We start from the raw sequence: 13,722 nt of genomic DNA, 5'->3' as shown, positions 1-13,722 counted from the left end.
TGTTATCACCTTTTTCTCCATACTTAAGCTCATAGAACTTTTTGATCCAAGAAATTGAATAATTTTTTTTCTTAAATCTTATCTTCACTTGTAATGTGTCAACCTTTGATTCAATATTGAGGGTTTTTCTTTATAGTAGGATTTATTTGGAATCACATTTATCATCTATTCACCTTGAATTCTCTTATTAGTTGAAATTCATTGATAATTGATATAACTTTAAATAAAATTAACTGAACTCTAGATTTTGTAGTCTATTTGAAGATCCAAATAAATTTTTGACTAAAAGTATCGAAGTGCTATGAATTTGTAGATATTCATGAAAATTTGATTAGACTTAAAGATTCAAAACAATTTTGAGGGAAGAATTGCACATGCCCTATATCTCTCAAAATTTCATATTTCAACATAACATTTCAAAATTTGTAATTTTAAAATATCAATAGTTTAGTTATAATTAATCTTAATATCTTCTTCAAAAGAATATATCTTCTTCAAGTGAAGCCTTGGCTTGCATTGACTGAAAAAAAAAAAACTAAAAAAAAATGATCAATAACTAACAAAAGAAACAACTTTACACTAGCACACTTAGCTCACCTATATAGGACAAGCACCATGGTTTTCACATCTAGAGAGGGGAATACCTAGTGCACCTTGGAAGGTGCACAAGTGCACATCCACAAAACAAGTCAAGGAAGTGTACATGGCACATCTTGTAAGGGTGAGCATGTATGTTGGGTGTGCTTGTGTTTACCGTTATCTTTTACGTAGTACTTGATATTTTTGGTTGGTAGATTTTGAATGATGCTAACTAACCAAAATCCTAAACCTAAACTACAAGAGTTCCACTACTTGAGGCAACTTGGAAGATAACCTATTCTAAGGAATGAGCTCTAGAGAGTCAAATTAAAAAATGGCAATCCCCATTTCCAAAGTTGAAAAGAAAGCATGTATTGTGGAACCACAATAGATATCTAAGGAATAAGGACTAGAATTGTCACAACTATTAATTTTTTGCTTTGATTGATTCACTAACACAATTTATTGTTGCAAGAATGAAGTGATTTTAGAAAGTTTTTCTATAGTGGTAGACATATGAATATAGGTTTAATGAGGGGTAATCCCCTTATTGACATAAACATTTGCACACCATCATAGAGGAATTTTAAAAAAAAAATACAAGAAATAAAAAATTGCAAGATAGTGAAGCTTACTTTCTATTATCTTCAATGAAAAGATATTAAAATATTGAGAAATATGACATGTTAAAGCTACATGGGCCTTTTTCTTTCAATACTCTACAAGCCATAGCTACCATATACAATGGTAGAACTACCTTAGATAACCCTATGGATTTTCATTATATAGGGGGGTTTTAACCACCCTAGATGGTTCTAGAAATGATAACCCTCTATTTTGAGGCTAACCATCCCTAAAGTTAGATGATTTATTTTTTCTTCCATTGGAACAAGCCCCTAAAAACTTTTAGAAATCAAAGTACTTTTTGGGAGATTTTTTATTTTTAATTTATTTTAGGAAAAGTAATTTTTGGAGACTATAATTCTTCACATTTTAACTTTATTTATTATTATAACATGGTTTAGAAATGGCACAAAGTTATCTGTTAGCTCAAGTTGTCATGTGTGAGCCATGCCAAGGTTTAAGCAATTTCCAAACCCTCTAAATCCTTCATAAATGAGTTCAAAGTTTTGTACTCCTCTTCAAAAAATTAAATAAATAAATAACTAATACCTTTGAAAGTAGACCTGATCTTGCCATGAAACATTGTCATAAATCTGATATAATTGGGGTAAATCTTTAGAGGAATAGATTAGAACATTATGAGACTGAATAAATAATTTACTAATGTAAAATTAAAATTAAGAATTTTAAAAAATGTAATATATAGTGTATATTAAGAAAAAATGATGTATATCAGAAAAAGAGAAAGAGAGACCTTCAAACGTAACCTTTAAAGGGCCTAAATTTGATTAGCACTACCCAAACTAGAGGATACAAAGGGTTTCAATGTTGAATTCTAGTATTTAAATTCCCAAATATATACTCAATAGGTCTCTTTCTACAAGATGCTATTTCTCTTTAATTTTATGTATGTAATGGATTTGATTAGTGAGGGTAAATTATCTAACTAAATTATAAGTAAATGTAGAAGCATATATGAATGCTAAAAACATAAAAGGATCAGATCCATAAAATTAATTTTTTTTCTATGAAATGAAAAATAAATGAAACTTGAGGTCCAATAGGAGAAGCCAAATCAAATCTGAAAATAGGCTATCAAACTATGTTGAAATCTAAAATAAAAACAAATATAAAACCCCAAAACTAAGATTATGGATCTTAAAAATCAAGGATTCTTTGGTAAAGATTGACTTGGAGAGTCTAGGTCAACATGGATTGATCTATAGGTCAACCTTAACTTGTGTTGTATGAAAAAATAAATCTAAAAGTCTGACAAAAATATGAAACCCTAGTTATAAAATTTCAATTTGCTACTTTGGAGTTTTTCATCAGGGTGGAGGAGAAATGTCCTTAGTCAATACATGTTAGAAATAAAACTTGGAATGAGAACACATATAAACGTTAAGATAGATGTAAATATTCACCATACTTGCCAAATCAATATGGATGGATCTAGATATACTATTTATAAAGATATATGACTTCTTGAATATAGATGTGTGATGTAGAATGTAGGATTTATCCACAAATGTAATATATCTAAAATTGAAAAATCATGGAACGATGGATGTGAGTATTCTCGTTAATAATTGAATAGTTAAATCCTTGAATAATACTTACAAGCTTTCTTGCAAATGATGACTTGTATGCTTTCTTATGTGTGTAGTAGATAATAATGGATAACTTGCATATAGAGTAGATCTGGTGCACATAAAAAAAGATGATCAAATGAAATGAATAAGTCTCCTTTTATTGTGATTAAGGACCCCAAGATGGGTTAGGGGTTTTGAATTAATGATATACGAGGTTATATTTTGTATATATTATATTTCTAAATCTTAGATAAGAGATATTAGTTAGTGTTGGGTGTTTTGGAACCTTAACAACCATTTCATGTTTTGAAAACTAATGTGTGATAACAATTTGAAGAAAAATCCCATCTCACAGCTATCTATTTTGTGAGCCAATAATTATTTTTAATTATTATGGGACTTATAGCATAGTTTGGGATAACATATTTCTTGCAAGTCTTCAAATTTTCTATTGTGAATGCATTATTTTGCAAGATTTCAAAATCATTAATGTTAGTATCATTATCTTTGCATATATGTTGAACATTACTTTCATTTCTTCTTTTTTAATATTATCAATCTTAATATTTTCTTATATTTCAATTTTTTAAATAAATTATAGAGTTTAATGTGGCATCAAATAGATAGAAACTAATATGATGAACAATAGGATGAAGGAAATAGATATAGGAGGTTGTTTATCACATTTATCATGTGTTCACCTTGAATTCTCTTATTAGTTGAAATTTATTGATAGTTGATATAACTTTAAATAAAATCAACTAAACTCTAGATTCTATAGTGTATTTGAAGATCCAAATGAATATTTGACTAAACATATTAATTGCTATGAATTTGGAGATCTTCATGAAAATTTGATTAGACTTTAGGATTCAATACAATTTTGAGGAATGCATTTCCCATGCCCTATATCCCTCAAAATTTGATATTTCTGCACAACATTTGAAATTTTTTAATTTTAAGATATCAACATTTTACTTACAATTTATCTTAATATCTTCTTCAGGGGAATATACTTCTAAAAATATTGATGAAGTTGAAGTAGTCACCCACTACTACAAGTTTGAAGATATGGACATGGGTAGTTATGGTATGGTTACCTTTGAGCTCATTTATAGCTAATATTAGTTATAGTAATGTTATTTTTTTCTTAAAACTTTGACCAAAATTATTGAAATGATGTTTTACACTAGAGAAATTTGTTAGTGAACCTTGTCAAGATTATTTTGGTAGAATATGGTATTGATGATAATTGTAAAGGTTTTCCCTAGGGAAAATTGTTACTCATCAATAAAATTTTGAGCCTTGCATTAACTTTCATGAGGTCCAGAAGTATTTGTTTCCCAGGGTGAGTATCAATGAAAATTGTACAGTATGTTTTTATTCCTTATTTGATTTAACTACTATATGATAAAAATTCATAACCAACGTTATAATTAATTACATTTTATATTCAACTATGAAGGCAAGAAAGTCTTTTTTGATTTATATATCTCAATCAACTTATTTAATTTAACTGCAAAGATGGTATCTTACTAGGGCATCCTATGATAACCATTGAGCACTTAATTTTAATTATTAATTTATCCAATATGTGTTGTACAATATATTGCTGGGGTTTTTCACTAGTCCAATGGGATATTTGTTAAGAAACTAGAGAACATGGGATTAACTAAATCAACATAGTCTAGCTACTTTGCAAAATAATGATAAAGTCACTTGGTCAACAGACAAAATGCTCAGTGGGCTTGTCCCTTTGCTAAAATGGTGGGGCTTCTTTCTTGTAGGGCCTACAAACAAGGTTCAAGTCACCACAATGCCATTCTCTATTATGGATCTTAATTGATAATGTTTTCCATTGACCCTTGGTGAAATAGTGGGGCTTGTTTCTTGTAGTGCTTACAACCACGGGTTAGTAACTTTTTGTAAGGAACTAAAGATGACAAGTGAGAGTGGAAGAGGAACTGAATGGGGAAGCAAATGCAGAAGCACAACTTTTCAAAATTCAAAACTTGTCCTAGGTGGGATTCCTACGGCTGGGTGGGATTGAAAACTTGGCCTAGGGCACAAAACAAAAGGAGGGAATAGAGACTATCAGCAGAATGTAGAGATTAGAGATGTGATAGAGAATGGAGATGGGGACCCACGTGCCCAAGGCAAGGATCTAGTTAAGGATCCAGAAAAGCCTTTTTCATCTTCCAAGGTGGGTCAGCATAGGGCTCTTACTACAAAATGGTCTTCTCTATTTGGAGTCAAACCAACAGGTAAGGGACTCTTTTCCAAGGGTTAAAATACTCACTAGGTCAAAAAAGGGTTCATATGTGATTGCTATTTTAGATGAGCTAGTAGACCATAGTATTACTTCAATGGCCTCTACACTAGTGGGTAAGTTTATTGGGCAAAGGCTAAATATAGATATTTTCAGATCTTTTATGTAGAAGAAATGAAACGTTAAGGGTATCGTCACTATAACTATGATGGCCAAATGTTTTCTCTCTTTTGATTTTTCTTGCAGTGAGGACCTATCAAACATTTTGTGTGAAGGACCTTGGGTTATAGGTCACTCAACTTTGGTCCTCCAAAAGTGGTCTTCGAAGCTAGATTTGAATGATTCATTTTTTGTGCAAGCTTCAGTATGGGTCAGACTCCCAGAGCTACCTTTGGTGTTTTGGAATGAGGATGTGTTTGTGGGAGTGGAAAATTCCTTTGGTGATTTCCTTTCCATAGACACGATAACTACATCTAGAAGAAGACTCATGTATGCTCACATTTGTATTGGAGTTAGGGAGGGGGAAGATATGCCGAAGGTTGTGTGCTTCCATTCAAAACTTGGAATGCATGTCTAGAAGCTAGATTATGAAAGTGTTCCTTTTGCATGTTTTCATTGTTTGAAATTAGGTCATAAGGCTAATCAATTCCCTAAGGCTAAAGTAGATAAGAGCTAGAAAAAAGTAGCTTCAAAATCTAGAAAGGAAAAAAAGAGTTGGAAAAAAAGGAAATCAAGGATCGTCTGGTGAATCAGGAGGTGATTTTGGATATTCCTTTTAAAGAAGTGAATGAGCTAGACCATAATGAATCCAAGGTTGGTAAGGAGGATGAACTAGTTTAAATTCCTATTAAAGAAGTGAATGAACCAGACTAGAATGGATCCATGGTTAATGAGGAGGATCGTGAGCTAGCAAGAGAAGATAATGGACTAGATAAGGAGACTATTAATTCTTCACCCCAAGAGTATATGATATAGTGTGTGATTCCCCTTCAAAAAATCAGCTGGATTCCCTCTCCAGGGGAGAGGGGGGATGAGGAAGGATTGAATGATGAAGAGGAGGTTGTTAGGTAAACTCAAGAGCTTTAGGGAACCATGGTGGTCCCCTCATATCCTACAAAGGATCATTCCACTTTGTGTAATTTGGAAGAAAGGATTTTAGATATGGTTAAAATTTCTTCCCCTATAAATATTTCAAGAATGGTGGAATGGCTTAATGAAAACAAGGGGAGGGAGGCAAAGGAAAAAAAGAAGAATAGTAGGGATCCTTCACCTATTTCACCAGCAATGACTAGAAGCCATGTAAGAGAAAATGCAGGAATTAAACCAAAGTCAATAGGTAGAAAGAATGAGAGCCAAATCATGCAAGAAGAGGCTATAAGGAATTTGGTGGATGGGAGCCAAAGAACCATTTTGGAGTGCTCTAGTAAAATAAATAAAGATAATATCCTAGAATCCCTTATTATCTATGGTGGATTAGAATGAAATAGTTTCATCTATTCCCCAGTTAATTCAGCCACACCACAATAAAATGTTGCGAGTGATTCCTAAGGCCGAGGAAGTTAAACAAGCTTTGTTCTCTCCTCCAGTGGATAAAACCCTAGGTCCAGATGGTTTTCCTATGTTCTTTTAGGTTTATTGGAAGGTGGTTAAGGAGGATGTTGTCAAGGTAGTGCAGGAATTTTTTGGGGCCAAGACTCTTCTCAAGGAGCTCAACTCTACTTTTTTGGTTCTCAATCCTAAAGTTCTAGGGGTAGATTCAATGGATCAATTTAGACCTATTAGTCTTTGTAATTCTTTCTATAAGATCATTGTGAAGGTGTTGAACTCCAAAATACTTAATGTTTTTCCTCTGATCATATCTTAGTAGTAGACAAGTTTTGTCCCTAGAAGACAGATCTTGGATTCTATCATGATGGTTCATGAAGTCATTCATTCACTAGAAGTAGATAAAAGAGAGGGATTTCTACTCAAGATTGATCTTTCCAAAGCCTATGATAGGGTGCATTTGAATTTCTTTGATTCTATTCTCAAGGGTTTTGGGTTTGATCAGAAGGTATGTAAATTGATATCTCAACTTATCTCTACTTCTTTTCTTTCCATTATGATCAATGGGGCTCCTTTTGATTTCTTCAAAATTTTGAGAGGCTTAATGCAAGGTGATCCCCTATCTCTTATCTCATTCATTATCATGGGTGAGTGTATTGGTAGGTTGATTTAATGAAAAATATAGGATGGAATTTTAAGAGGACTCAAGCCTTCTTCTAGTTAGGTTTCTTTTAACCATCAATAGTTTGTGGATGATACTATCATGGGAGGGGAAGCTTTGGCCTAGGAGGCTAAAGAGATGAAGAATCTACTAGATTTGTATGTTAGGGGATAAGTGCAACTCATCATTTGGGAAAATAGTTCAATTTTCTTTATTGATAATCCTTTGGTAAGATAGAGGAAGATTGTTGGGATTCTTGGGTGCAGGATTGTCAACCTTCTAACTAGCTATCTTGCTCTCTTGTTGGGAACTAAACCACTAGACTCTTTCTAGAATGGGATATTGGATCGATTTAATAAGAAGCTAGTGGGATGGAAGGGAAGCACTCTAAGCCATGTGGGAAAATGTCCTTTGGTGAAATCCACACTTTAGAATCTTCCAATGTATGCCCTAAGTCTCTTTGGCATACCAGCTAAATTTTTTGATAAAATGGAAAAGATCTAGAGAGATTTTCTATGGTTAGGTCTAGAGGAACACAAAAGATGTCATCTTGTGGCCTAGGATAATTTTTTCCTTCCCAAGAGTTATGGAGGTCTTGGAATTAGGAAACTTAGACATCTTAATAAGGCTCTTCTAGCCAAGCAGATCGAGTGCATCTTTAATAGTTTGGGGGAATGAAGAGACATTTTAGTGGAGAAGTATATGAGAAGGCCTTCTCTAAGGTTTTTCCTCACTGATCCAAAAATCCTGAATGGGTTAGTTTTTTGGAATGGTATTCTAAATGCAAGAGACCTGGCTAATGCTAAGACCAAGTGGAAAGTTGGAAATGGTGAAGATATCCTATTTTGGCATGATAACTGGTTGTTTCAAGGTCCTCTCATTAATAATCCTATGTTTGACAAATAGAAAAATATTTGTATCAAGCAATTTGGTTTGAAAGTTAGTGACTATAGAATAGACCAGGGATGGTGGGGGCAAACCAATGGGAAAGGAAGGGGTTCGACCACTTAATGGTGCACCAGAATGCCAATTATGGCCATATGAAATGAAAGCAGGGGCAACCGGCATTCTATATGTTACATGAACCCTAGAGAGACCTATCTCTCATCTCGAATGATCTCAAGCTAATAATGGTGATGCTAAACCCAATGATCTTAAACAATAAGAGGGATAAATTAATATGGGAGTATAATTATAATGGTTGCTACTCAGTGGCATCGCGATATAATGCCCTTTAGAGCTTGAAAGAGAAACCTCCTTGGGCTAAGTTCTAATTTTTAGGCCTTACACCTAAGATTAATATTTTCTTGGGTTGTTGTTATAGGATAAAATCCCAACTTTGGATAGTTTGGAAAAGAAAGGTCCATATATCCCAAATAGATGTATTCTTTGCAAAAATCAATTGGAATCAGTTAATCATATTTTTATCCATTGTTCCTTTTCCATGGAGGTTTGGGATATGCTCACTAGAAATTATGGAGTAGGTTGGTGCAAGCTAGGTAATGTATTGGATTTCTTCTATCAATGGTATAGTATGTATAAAGGTACTAATTTTCATTCTATTAGCTCCTGGACTTTGCCTCACTTCTACTGGCGAGTATGGAAGGAGAGAAACAATTGATTTTTTAGAGACAGGGAGGAACCTACTTTTGTGCTTGTGGATAAGATCAATAGTAATATGAAGGAAAACTACCAAGTAAAAAAGGGGCCGTAATTGAATATGGAGGTAAAAATAAACAAAAGGAAAAGGACAAGAGAACTAAAAGATAGGAGGTGAATTGGAAACTCCCACTTGAGGGTTGGCATAAAGCCAACTTCGATCATGCAGCAAAGGGGAATCCTGGTCCTTTAAGAGGTGGTGGCATAATTAGAAACTATCATGGTGGAGGAATTGCTACTATCCACACTATTAAGTTAGCCCTAGATGTCGGAGTCAAAAAATTATGGTTAGGGGGGACTCTAATAATATTATTAGATGTATAAAAGGGGTTCTCCATCCTACATGGACTATTGCAAATATTATTGAAGAAATCTATATAACACTTGGTAAATTTTATTGCACCCATGTAAGTCATGAGTATAGGGAGGCAAATTAGGTGGCTGATTGGTTTGCCAAAGAAGAAGTAAAGAAGGATATAGATATGATTTGGTACATTGGCAGGAATATGCTAGTAGATGCAAAAAGCCTAATTGATCAAAAGAGGATCCAAGAAGGTATAGGATAAATCTGAAGTTAATTATGGAAATGAATGTAAGTATGGGTGTAAGCCATTGCAATTATGGTAATTATGAAAGGAATAGGTGGACAATATTTTCTATGTCAAATCAACATGCTATGTGGGTTGTCTATTTTCTTTTGTGACCACAAACGAAGTGGTTTTGATAAAAGAATTCAGTGGATTGAGATAGGGAACCAAAGGAATATGTTTATGAGAATAGAAAGTGTTTAGGATATAGGGATGGTGGGTGAATGGAGTAGAAAATAACCTATAGGTCAGGTGGATAAGTGGAAGAAAAGAACCAAAGTTTGAGAGAAACTTGAAAATGATGGAATTGCAAATTATATTTCCAAGCTTCATAGATATGACCCAATGATCACCAATCTTATGCTTTATTCATGGAAGGATGGTAGGGTCAAAGTGGATAGGATATCATGTTAGGTTACTATGGAGGTCATTTCCCAAGTCACTAAAATCCTAGATGAGGGATTAAAGTTCTATAGAGACAATAAGGTATCTGCAAATGCGGTTAAGGACTCTGCCAAGAACATGATAGAGAAAAAGGAACTAGTGAAATGTGAGATCTACTATAACATGGACTCAATTAAGAAGCTTTGGATGTATGAGCTGAGGGTCATTATTGAGTATATTTCTCTGGATACAAGATTTGATAGGGTTAGAACCCATCATTTAGTGTTGCTTAATCATTTTGGTTATGGAGTTAAGGTTTCTTTTCCATTTTATTTGTATTCTTCCATGAATAAGGGAATTTATGTGCATTAAAAAAACCTATAGCTAACCCAACCCTACATGAGGGTTTAATTCTCTTGATCTATGAGCATTTAAAGGCTCAATCTATGAGTAAATCCCTACCTTAGGTAGTGACTACTTCTAATAAGACAAGGAGCTCTAACTTCTCCTCAGACATAGATGACGTTTAGAGCAAAAGCTCAGAGCAGGAGGAGGATTATCTCTCATCTAGTAAGAAGGAAAAGGGGAAGGATAAGGGAATGCCTTCTTCAACCAAAGTTTAGTGTAGAAAAATCCCTAGAGGTCTTGGGCCCAAAAATGTTGGTTAGGGAGAAGAAGAGTACGACGAGGAAGGAGAGGACATGGATACTGATGAGGAGAAAAAGGGTTAGGGAGGAGAAGATAGAGAGGCACTGGTTCATAATCTCGAAAGGAAGCAAAGGATGATGAAAGGGGAGGAATTACAGTTAGAGGGGAAAATTGATCTAGGCCTGAAGATTCACTGCTTCTTCCGTTTCCAAGTCTCCAATAGGATCTTGAAAAGGAAAAGCCGGAGGATGGAAGTGGTGAGGTGGTTATTAAAGATAGGTCTATGGATTGGAAAATTTTCAACGTCAAAACTTCAAAGATGGGAATTGCCAAAGAAGCCATCAATCCCTAAATCATTGAAGCTAAAGAGGGAAAGATCCAAATGGAGGAACTTATTGATCTAACATTGGTGGCTATAACTGATAATGCAAGGGAAGTAGGAATGAACCTAATTATCAATGCTAGAAATAGCATGATAGATAATTTTAGATCAATTAAATGGCTATTTCATGAATTGGAGGAGGTTAAAGAAAGAATGGGTTAATTGGAAAGCTAGGGGAACAAGATTGAGAAAGGAAGTCAGATAGATTAGGGGGATGGTATTAGGCTCATTAAAAAATGATTAAAAATCTGGAGAATTACAATCATAACATGGCCAACTAGATGATATCTATCTTGAACTCCCTTAGTGAAAACATTGTTACTCTTGTTGGAAAATTGAAAGCCAGCAGTTATCTAGAAGACAAAGAGGAAAAGGACAAAGGTGAAGATAGGATGGATGAGGAAACCATAATGGATACTATCCAGCTAGATTAGACTTGCTTGGACACACTGGAGCAAATGGCTAAGGAGTGTTAGAAAGCTTATAAAGTGGTGGAAACAATGCAATACCTTGAAAGGAAGGTGGAGGAGTACAAAAAGGAATGTCAGTTTCCATCTTTTGACCTTTTTGGTTTCTAGTCTTTTCTGGTTTAGTTTTTTGTCTATTTCTCATTCTAGCCTTTCTATTGGCCCTTGCTAAGTTTTTGGGCTATTGTTGTTTATTTCTAGCCCTTTGATATGTAACAACTGTTGGGTTTTAGGATCCCTATAAAACTTTTTTTTCTTATCAAAAAAATAGGAATAACTCATCCAAAATGAACACCAAGACAAGGCTGATCAAATTTTAAAACTTTGTAAATTGGTATGTTAACCCACCACCAAAAATTAACAATAATACTCCAAAAAATACATAGGGATAGAGCAAAGGTTGTTGCTCTATTTTTTCTTACAACCAAGATCACAACATAATAAAGAAAATGAAGACAACACAAACACAAGAGCTATAGATATGCAAATTTTCTTGCTTTCTTTCTCTCTATTAAGATGAAATGAATTATTACAAATCTAGAATGAAATAAACTACAAACCCATAAAACTATAATAGCTACTATTGTTATTGATAAAATAAATTTGTAGAAATATGTAGCTACATATAATAGACTTTGAGTAATCACTATTTAGACAAGACAAACTTTCACTTAAAAAAATATAGAAGATTTCATCGTACTACTACACACTCTAATATTCTTTTTGCTGCTATTGTTGCCTACCTAACTCAATTGAATATCTTTTTATGAATAAATAAAAATTGCACCATTTTTTCTACTTTTCTTCCATACACAAAAATTTCCCACTCATTTTCAAATCTCAAACTTACCTACCCACAATAAATGCATTGACTATTGGGGCTAGAACATTATAGTAAATATAGGAATCTCAATGTTTTGCTAAGGAGGTGAATGATATGCTCAAGCATGACAACCAATTAATTTAAAATTCCAACACTCTCCCTCTATCTTAAGCCAAAAAATAAGATAAATTTTGATCCAAATCAACTACACCTAGTCTTCTTCTTAGGAACACAAAACTTTCTATGCCCAATGGCTTGGTGAGCATATCCACTAGCTACTACTTAGACTTCAAATAATCTAGTTTAATTTCACCATTCTCGACTAGCTCTTTAATAAAATAATAATTTATTTCAATGTTCTTTCTTCATCCATCAAATACTAAATTCTTTGTCATAGCTATTGAGGAAATGTTCTCACAATAAATTGTGGTTCCATCCTCTCGTTCTTCTTTCAAATCCACCAAGATTCTTCTCAACCAAGTAGCTTGACATGCTATTGTATTTTATGCTATGTATTCATTCTCTATTATAGATTGAGAAACTATTGGTTGCTTATTGTATACCCATAAAATTGCACCTGAGCCCATATGAAATAGATAATCAGAAGTGCTCTTACTATTATCCAAACTTCTAGCCCAATAACTCTATGTATGACCAACCAACCGAAGTTCATTTTCAATAGTATACAAAATATTAAATCCTTTCTTGCCATTCACATACCTTTGGATCCTCTTTCCTACTTGCTAATGGGAGTCTTTTGGAGTTTCCATAAATCTGGAAATGAAACTTAGTGTAACACCCCACCAAGGAATCCAAAAGAATTAACCTAAAGTTTTACTAAGTTTGCTAAACATTTTTTTTTGAAGTAAGAAAGTATAACATACACATCAAACACATAGTAGAAGAAGAAATAACATGTAATCATTAAAAAACATATATAATAGGTTACATTCCTTAAGGATGCCAAGACATTGAGCCAAATTTAAATTTAATTTATTCTAAGTCTAACAACTACCACATCCACATGAAAGAATAATAAGAAATTCCAATGCCCATAATATACATTTCTTCTGAATGCCTCTTGAAAAATTAATTTAGAATGCTCAATCATCCACTATACATGTCACAAGGTATGAAAGGCTTAAAAGAATATACATATGTAAAATTAGAAATAAATCATCCCCTTCAGATCCATGATACACGAGCAATAAAATAAATGAAACGATCCACTATAGATGATACATCCATAATGGTAAAAATCCATCATAAAATCTACCCATCCATCATAATAATCCATGAACAGAATGAAGGTAAATGCCAACAAAGAATGCTCCAGCCATGGTGACTACGGACGGATCTCAATGGTAAGAGTGAATAAGCACTACCACCTGACCCCGTGGAACCTAAATGTCCCACTCCCACCATGCTGAGGAGATAGTCTCAAGTCCCGAATAGGATATCAAATCACAAAACAAAAGTACTCTCTAAGTCTAGGAAATTTG

Source organism: Cupressus sempervirens, chromosome 10 (genome assembly GCF_028749045.1).
Source record: "Cupressus sempervirens isolate cs-2001-9-10 chromosome 10, ASM2874904v1, whole genome shotgun sequence".
NCBI lineage: Eukaryota > Viridiplantae > Streptophyta > Pinopsida > Cupressales > Cupressaceae > Cupressus > Cupressus sempervirens.
The sequence above is the reverse complement of the archived record's forward strand: the minus strand, read 5'-3'. Positions refer to the sequence as shown.